The 6,340-nt window shown below is 38.1% G+C and overlaps 1 protein-coding gene across 1 annotated transcript in view; it reads right to left on the bottom strand.

The window, feature by feature from the left end:
* Positions 1-6,340, bottom strand: part of PRDM6 (PR domain containing 6) — a 111,636-nt gene that overhangs the window by 80,866 nt on the left and 24,430 nt on the right. The window lies entirely within an intron of this gene.

Here is a 6,340-nt window from a genome sequence, read left to right as displayed (position 1 = left end):
GTCTAGGGGAGCTGCTGAGACTCTGGGAGGTGCTGGTCCCTGAGCGAGCCTGCTCCGAGGCGCCTGGAGGATGAAGGGGGGTCCTCAAAACGGGGGATTGGCGTCCTCCTGTGGGAGCCGGTGACAAGAGGCTGCCCGAGGAGGTCTGCTGCAGCCCGCTGCTGTGGGGAGGGCAGAAAGCACCGGGCCACGTGGAATTGGACAGAGATTATTAAATGATTTGGCAATGGTCAACAAGCAGATGCCAGCCAGATGCATAATGACTTTCTGCCACTATTGACCTGATACGGATGTGAACTAGTGACCCTTGAGGTGAAATGCTCTACAGTCTATTACCAATTCCCAGAGCCACCAAATCCCCCTCAGACAGATTCAAGTATTTATGTCCATCAACAAAACAAACTCTGCTTCAAGCAAGGCGTGCTGCAGATGGGATGAGAAAAGGAATTAGTTGTAAAGACAAAGTAAAAATAAATCAAGCCAGGGTACAAATAAAGTTGAACTTAAACCTCACAAATCTGGGTTAATATAATTTCAACTTAGTGTACACCCCGTCTAAAAGTATTCTCAATTATTTGATAACTAAAATAGCTATTCAAATGTAGGTTTTGTATTTGGCCTGTGTTTTTTTTTTTTTTTTTTTTTAAACCAGATAATACAGTTTGATCTAGTATGGAGTATATTTTTGGAGTGGGTTTTCCAGATAGGATTTTATATAGAATTATATTATATAGGATTATAGAATCCAAATTCTTTGGATGATAACAAGATAATAGGCAGAATACTTTAATCTGGTATCTTTAAGCACAGCTTTTTTTTTTTTTCTTTTTCTGTTCCTACATGGCTGAGTGCATGCTCTTACATGTAGTTCATCCACCCTAGTTTCAGAAATGGTGTAAGGGAGGACTCTGAAAGGCAGACCTTCTTTACAATCCCTGGCATCCAGCCTTCCAAAACTAAGCAATTCAACATTTTGAACACTTAAACAACAGAGTGGCTACTTCAAACAGCAAAACACAGTCTATAGAGTTTTCCTGTACTTTATCCGAAAATAGCTTTCATAAGTAGGGGATCTATTAAATATGATTGTTTGCATGTGACATGAGAATGATAAGGTCTGGACAAAACTCAAGAATAGTAGCATTTCAATGGTTAGTATTGTCATGAGAATGTTGCAGTTTTACCGTACTGTTTGCAGAAATAAATTGAAATTGTGGGGTTCTTTTTCAGTTTTGGCTTGGCATGATAGTAATGACTTGATGTTTTTTAGCAGAAGAAATAGAAAAACCTCACATTTTATGTTTCCCACATAACTGCTCTTTCACAACATACTTTTCTATCAGATTTTTCTAGGTCTGCACTCCAGGGTTTTGTTTTGTTTTGTTTTTCCCTTCATAAATCATCAGTGAATCTGTTGATGAAGACAGCAAGACTGACAGCACCAAGGAAACAGAAGTTCAAAATGGGGACCGTGTCTTCCTCTGCCTTGTGTACCACGTGGTAAAAGGCTACAAAGAACATGTCTGAAATACCTGCTCTACTAAGTCAAGTAAAATTCTGGAATACAGGTGTTCATTTTGATACCATTATTTAGCAACAGCTGTTTTGATAAACTTCCATGTGTAGAGAGGACTTGAGGAGAGGGTAATAGCTCTTTCAGAAGAAGCATGTGGTGTGCCATGCAAACTGTGAAAAACATCTGGTTACAGCTTTAGCACCAAGCAGAAACACTGGGCTGCTACAGCAGTCCCTGTGACCAATGGAGTTTACTGGGTGGATGAATAAAACTGAACAGCATCTGAAGATGAACTCCCAAGAATGAGTATCTAAAGCAACAACTGAAATAACTTCAGACCTACAGTAGACTTCTTGCCACTCCACAATAGTTGCTTTAGTTCAATTTCTGATGCTTTACCAGAAAAATGTTTGTTTCAGCTTTTCATGTGGTTAAGAACTTCCCATAATGTTGTCTAGAACTCGTGGTTCATGACAAATGAAGTCCAGAACTGAATCCAGAAATACAGCTGCTAAAAGGATAGATGATGCAGATAAAACAACTGGCTCTTCAGCAGAGAGCAGTCATCCTGCACCTGGTAATGTTCTGCAGCAAGGCTTACTTTCCAACATCCTGCAGCATAAATTTTTCTTGCAAGGAAGCCAAAACTAAAACAGCTGATGTATGGAAATATACGCAACTACACACACCTTGGGCTAGAAACCTGCCTAAGCACCCTACTGTGAAATCCTGTACTCTTCCCTTCAAACAATAAGCAGTTTTTCTAGTTTCCTGCCTCCTGACAACCAGACTGCCCTTATTTTTTACTTTGTGCATCCATGCAAAATCTATACTGAGAGCTAACTCCCTCGTTTGGAGAAAACAAGTAGGCTCTCTGCATCCTGTCACAGGTACTTAGTCTCCAACCAGCAGAACAGACATAAACAGCCCCCCCTCAAAAAAACCCCAAAACAAACAAACAAACAAAACAAAAAAACTAACAAACAAACAAACAGAACAAAAAAACCCAAAACCAAAACAAAAAAAAAGACAACCCAAACCCCAAAGCTCTTTGGTATACATGATTTTTTTAGCTATTCCACATTTTGGCTGGAACAGGTCAGGTTTTCTGCTATACTGGCAATGCAAGTGCTGATTCTTCAGTTTGGAAAGAAGAGTTAGAAAGCCTAGACTGGAAAGAAACACTTTGGTCACTGAGTTCTGTACACTACCATTGCAGGCAACTGTGGAAACGCTGTGCAACCCCAAAAAAGTTAAAAAATAAATATCTTCTTTCTACTGCATGCTGTAAGAGCCCTACTGTCTCCTGTTTAACCCCAAAATACCCTATAAATAACTTGAAAATTTTAGTTAAAAAAAAAAAAAAAAAAAGGCAAAAAAACCCCTAATAGCCAAATAAATAAATAAATAAATAAATAGAGAAAAAAAATCTCCAGAGTACAATGCACCATAGGTAAATAAACAGAAAAACAAGACATGTCATGGGCCTCTGCACTGGGAAAGAAATCAGTCAAGTGAAAATGCCCAGGGTTTCTTAGAAGGAAAATACTCCACACAGAACAGAGGACATCAAAATGCCTCCAGCAGTTGCTGATAATCACAGGGGAAGGTTCCACCAGACCAAAATGAAATGGTGGGTTTTATCTCCTAAGAAAAACTTGACCAGATAAAACTGAGAAGCCCCCAAGATATTAAGCACATCAGTGCACTTGTAGAGGTTATTGATGCATGAAGAAAGACAGACACAGATATTTTACTGGAACACAATTTTTCTTCAAGAAAACAAAAAAAAAACCCCAAGGCCAGCCACCCCATTATGGTACATACAGAAGGACAAGAAGTGGGAGCCAGCCTATAGCAGCTGGGATGAGGTAATGGGTGTGCTGGAAATTAAGAATAACCATTGAGGAAAATGAAGTGTTAAGAGTGAAACAAGTTATAAAATTCCGTATAACTTCTTGACAACAAGCTATGCAGGAGAGCAGCACAGACTCAGGCACTGGCCATTTGCACCCTGCTGTGCAAAGTGGCTGCAAGAACAGCTAGTGGCTATGAGGGGTAGAAGGAACTTGACCAGAATGAGAGGACTCCAATGGCATTCACTGTTGCTCCATGTGGATAACCAGGTGAAATGGCATGAAGAAAAGTTTAAGCTTCTGCCTGACAACTACTGTAGACAAATCTCACATCTCCAGCACATATCAGAGCTGCTGTCTAAACTGTTGATTGCAAGAGGGTCAGATCCATACACGATTCTTCTCCAGCAGCCGCTGCTTTGATCACAAGGTTTCAGTTCCTTCCCAAAGCCAAAAGGAAACCTTGGAATGCTGTTCCTCCTCAACTCTACTTCTCGTACACAAACAGTTCCTCTAGCAACATATATGGGATCTCTCCTTCCACTTAATCCCAAAAGGATTACCATTGCTTCTTTTGTTCCAGTGAGAGAAGTCCACTACAAAGATCTTAAAACACATTGTTCAGACCTTCACAACAGCACAGATTGAATGTCTTGGAGTTTGCAGACTATGGAATTTGATTTTAAGATGTTCTTTCATGTTGGTTATTTGGTTATTTGATTCTTTTATTAAGTAAGTTGTTATATTTTAGTATAAGAAAGTGCACTGTGAATCAGGGTCAACAGTTTATACAGAACATTTATCGGACAACATGTAAGGTATTTCATATTTGTAACCTAAGCACAGTGTTATACTTGAGTTTCAAATTTGTTCTTAGAGCACAAGATGCTATTGTACTGAAATAACTTACCACATCTATTCTGAAACTTGCAATCCTCAGAAGTAGGAAGAGGATATGAAGTTCATATCACTCACACTAACGCAAAATACCTTCAGAGGAAGGTTAATTTAAGTATTGTGCTGAATGGAAGGGACCTCCCACACTATTTGTGGTGATGACTAAACATTGTTTCTATTTTTTTGTCCATCAGGCAGTAAAAGAAAGCCACATTGGTGGTTGGATGGTCTTCATACATACAGCTACAAGAAGAAATTATTTGTGTTTGGTCTTCATGTGACACAGAAGGGAGGGATATGCACAGCCTGTGTCCCTTAAAGATGACAGGTCCAGGAGGAACTTGGAAAATTATGTCAACCACTCCACCAGAAAGGCATTTGGGATAACTGTAAGATTTCTTTTTCTAACAAAAGGTCTGCTAAACAGAATGTACTTAATGCTAAACCTAAATATTCTTTTATTGGTATCCTATTTTAGGTGAATTAGTCATATAAATGTCTTTATTCTTTTGTTCTTTGAGTCTTAGTAGGCACTGTTGTTTCCACTAGAGCCTTTATGATTTAAAAATTTTCCAAAAGTTAATATTTTCAATCTATTACAGTAATATTTCCAGGGGCTATCAAAGAAGTCAAAGTCATGTTGCCAATATATGTATGATTAGGAAGTTAAATGAGAAGCAGTATATGCAGTCCAATAGAGTTTTTTTTAAAAGTCAAATGAATCATTACTTACGTTGCTTCTTTTCAGACATACGAACACAAATTACACTTTTTAAATGTGGATGGATTACTGTTCTATTTATCTGAAATGGATTCATAACATTTTGGAATGTTACCACTACTCTTGATATGAAACCACCAATTTCTCTGTTAGAACACACTTTTAACACCTGCCAGACAAGTGAAGTATCCTCTGACATTCAAAATCTTCTACATTTCAGAATAATTTCCTGTCTATTCTGCACCTACATAGATTATTAAAACATGCCATACACCTCATTACAATGGCACTACTTAAGATAAAATGCCCTAAAAACTGCTGATAACACTAGAACATTAACAGTGACTTAGTTTATACTATTTAATCACTAAGGGTAAAAGTGAGATTCATTACAGAAATAAAACAAAAGGACTTATGATGCAAATACAACCTGATCTAAACCACAACTTTTCCTGGGCATCTAAATTAAACATGCAATATTTTTCAACCTCAGACTGATTCTAGCAAGAAATTAAGTTTACATGCTCCATTGTCAAGTTGTTGTCCTTTCTGTTTCTGAACAGCAGACTCTAGTTACATCTCAAGCAGACAAGGTGGGTTCACTCCTCATCTTACTCTTCTGCTCTGTTAAACTTTCCTTCCCCTGAGTAACCCTGGCATATACTTTAAAAATTGTATTCTTCCTGCCATTTGGCCTGTTAATTTTGTTGTCCACCACATAGTCTTGCTCTCCGTGGAACTCCCTCTTCAGATTTGTGAAAAAATTATAGAATAGCAGAGGCAGAAGAGCTGAGCAGCTGGCAAGAGAGTTGGGAGACACTTCTTTCAGAAATAACCATCAGGAAATGCAAAGATGTGGAAGTAGTATACAGAAAAAGCCAAAAGAAAACAGAGGGGGAAAAAAAGTGCAGATGCTTTTCTGAGCTCCTCTTTGTCCTTTCAGGGTGTAAAGTTTCAAGAAAAAAAGACTACAGATTTAATGTAGAACTGCAGCATCAGACTCTCCTCAGTGCACTCAGAACAACATAAGTAGTACAGACCACAAATAAATCTTATATTAAAGTATTTGGTTTATGATTATGCAAACAGTTTCAAAGCAAAAAAAAAATAGGGCTGGAAGGAAGGATGTTAAACAAAGACAAAACATATACTTTGAGAAGCTCCCTTACTTTTTATTTAATTTTTTTGGAATGGAGGAATAAAGAATAATAAGAATAGGAAAATCAGCTCATCCCAAGTCCCATTGATTTCAACAGGACAAGTGCTATAATAGACACTATCAAGAACTCCAAAGCTTCAATGTTTTAAATCAAGCACTTGTTGTAAATCTTTGCTGGAAAATGCTGAGGA

Source organism: Chaetura pelagica, unplaced genomic scaffold (genome assembly GCF_000747805.2).
Source record: "Chaetura pelagica isolate M959 unplaced genomic scaffold, ChaPel_1.0 scaffold16, whole genome shotgun sequence".
NCBI classification, from domain to species: domain Eukaryota; kingdom Metazoa; phylum Chordata; class Aves; order Apodiformes; family Apodidae; genus Chaetura; species Chaetura pelagica.
The sequence above is the reverse complement of the archived record's forward strand: the minus strand, read 5'-3'. Positions and strand labels throughout refer to the sequence as shown.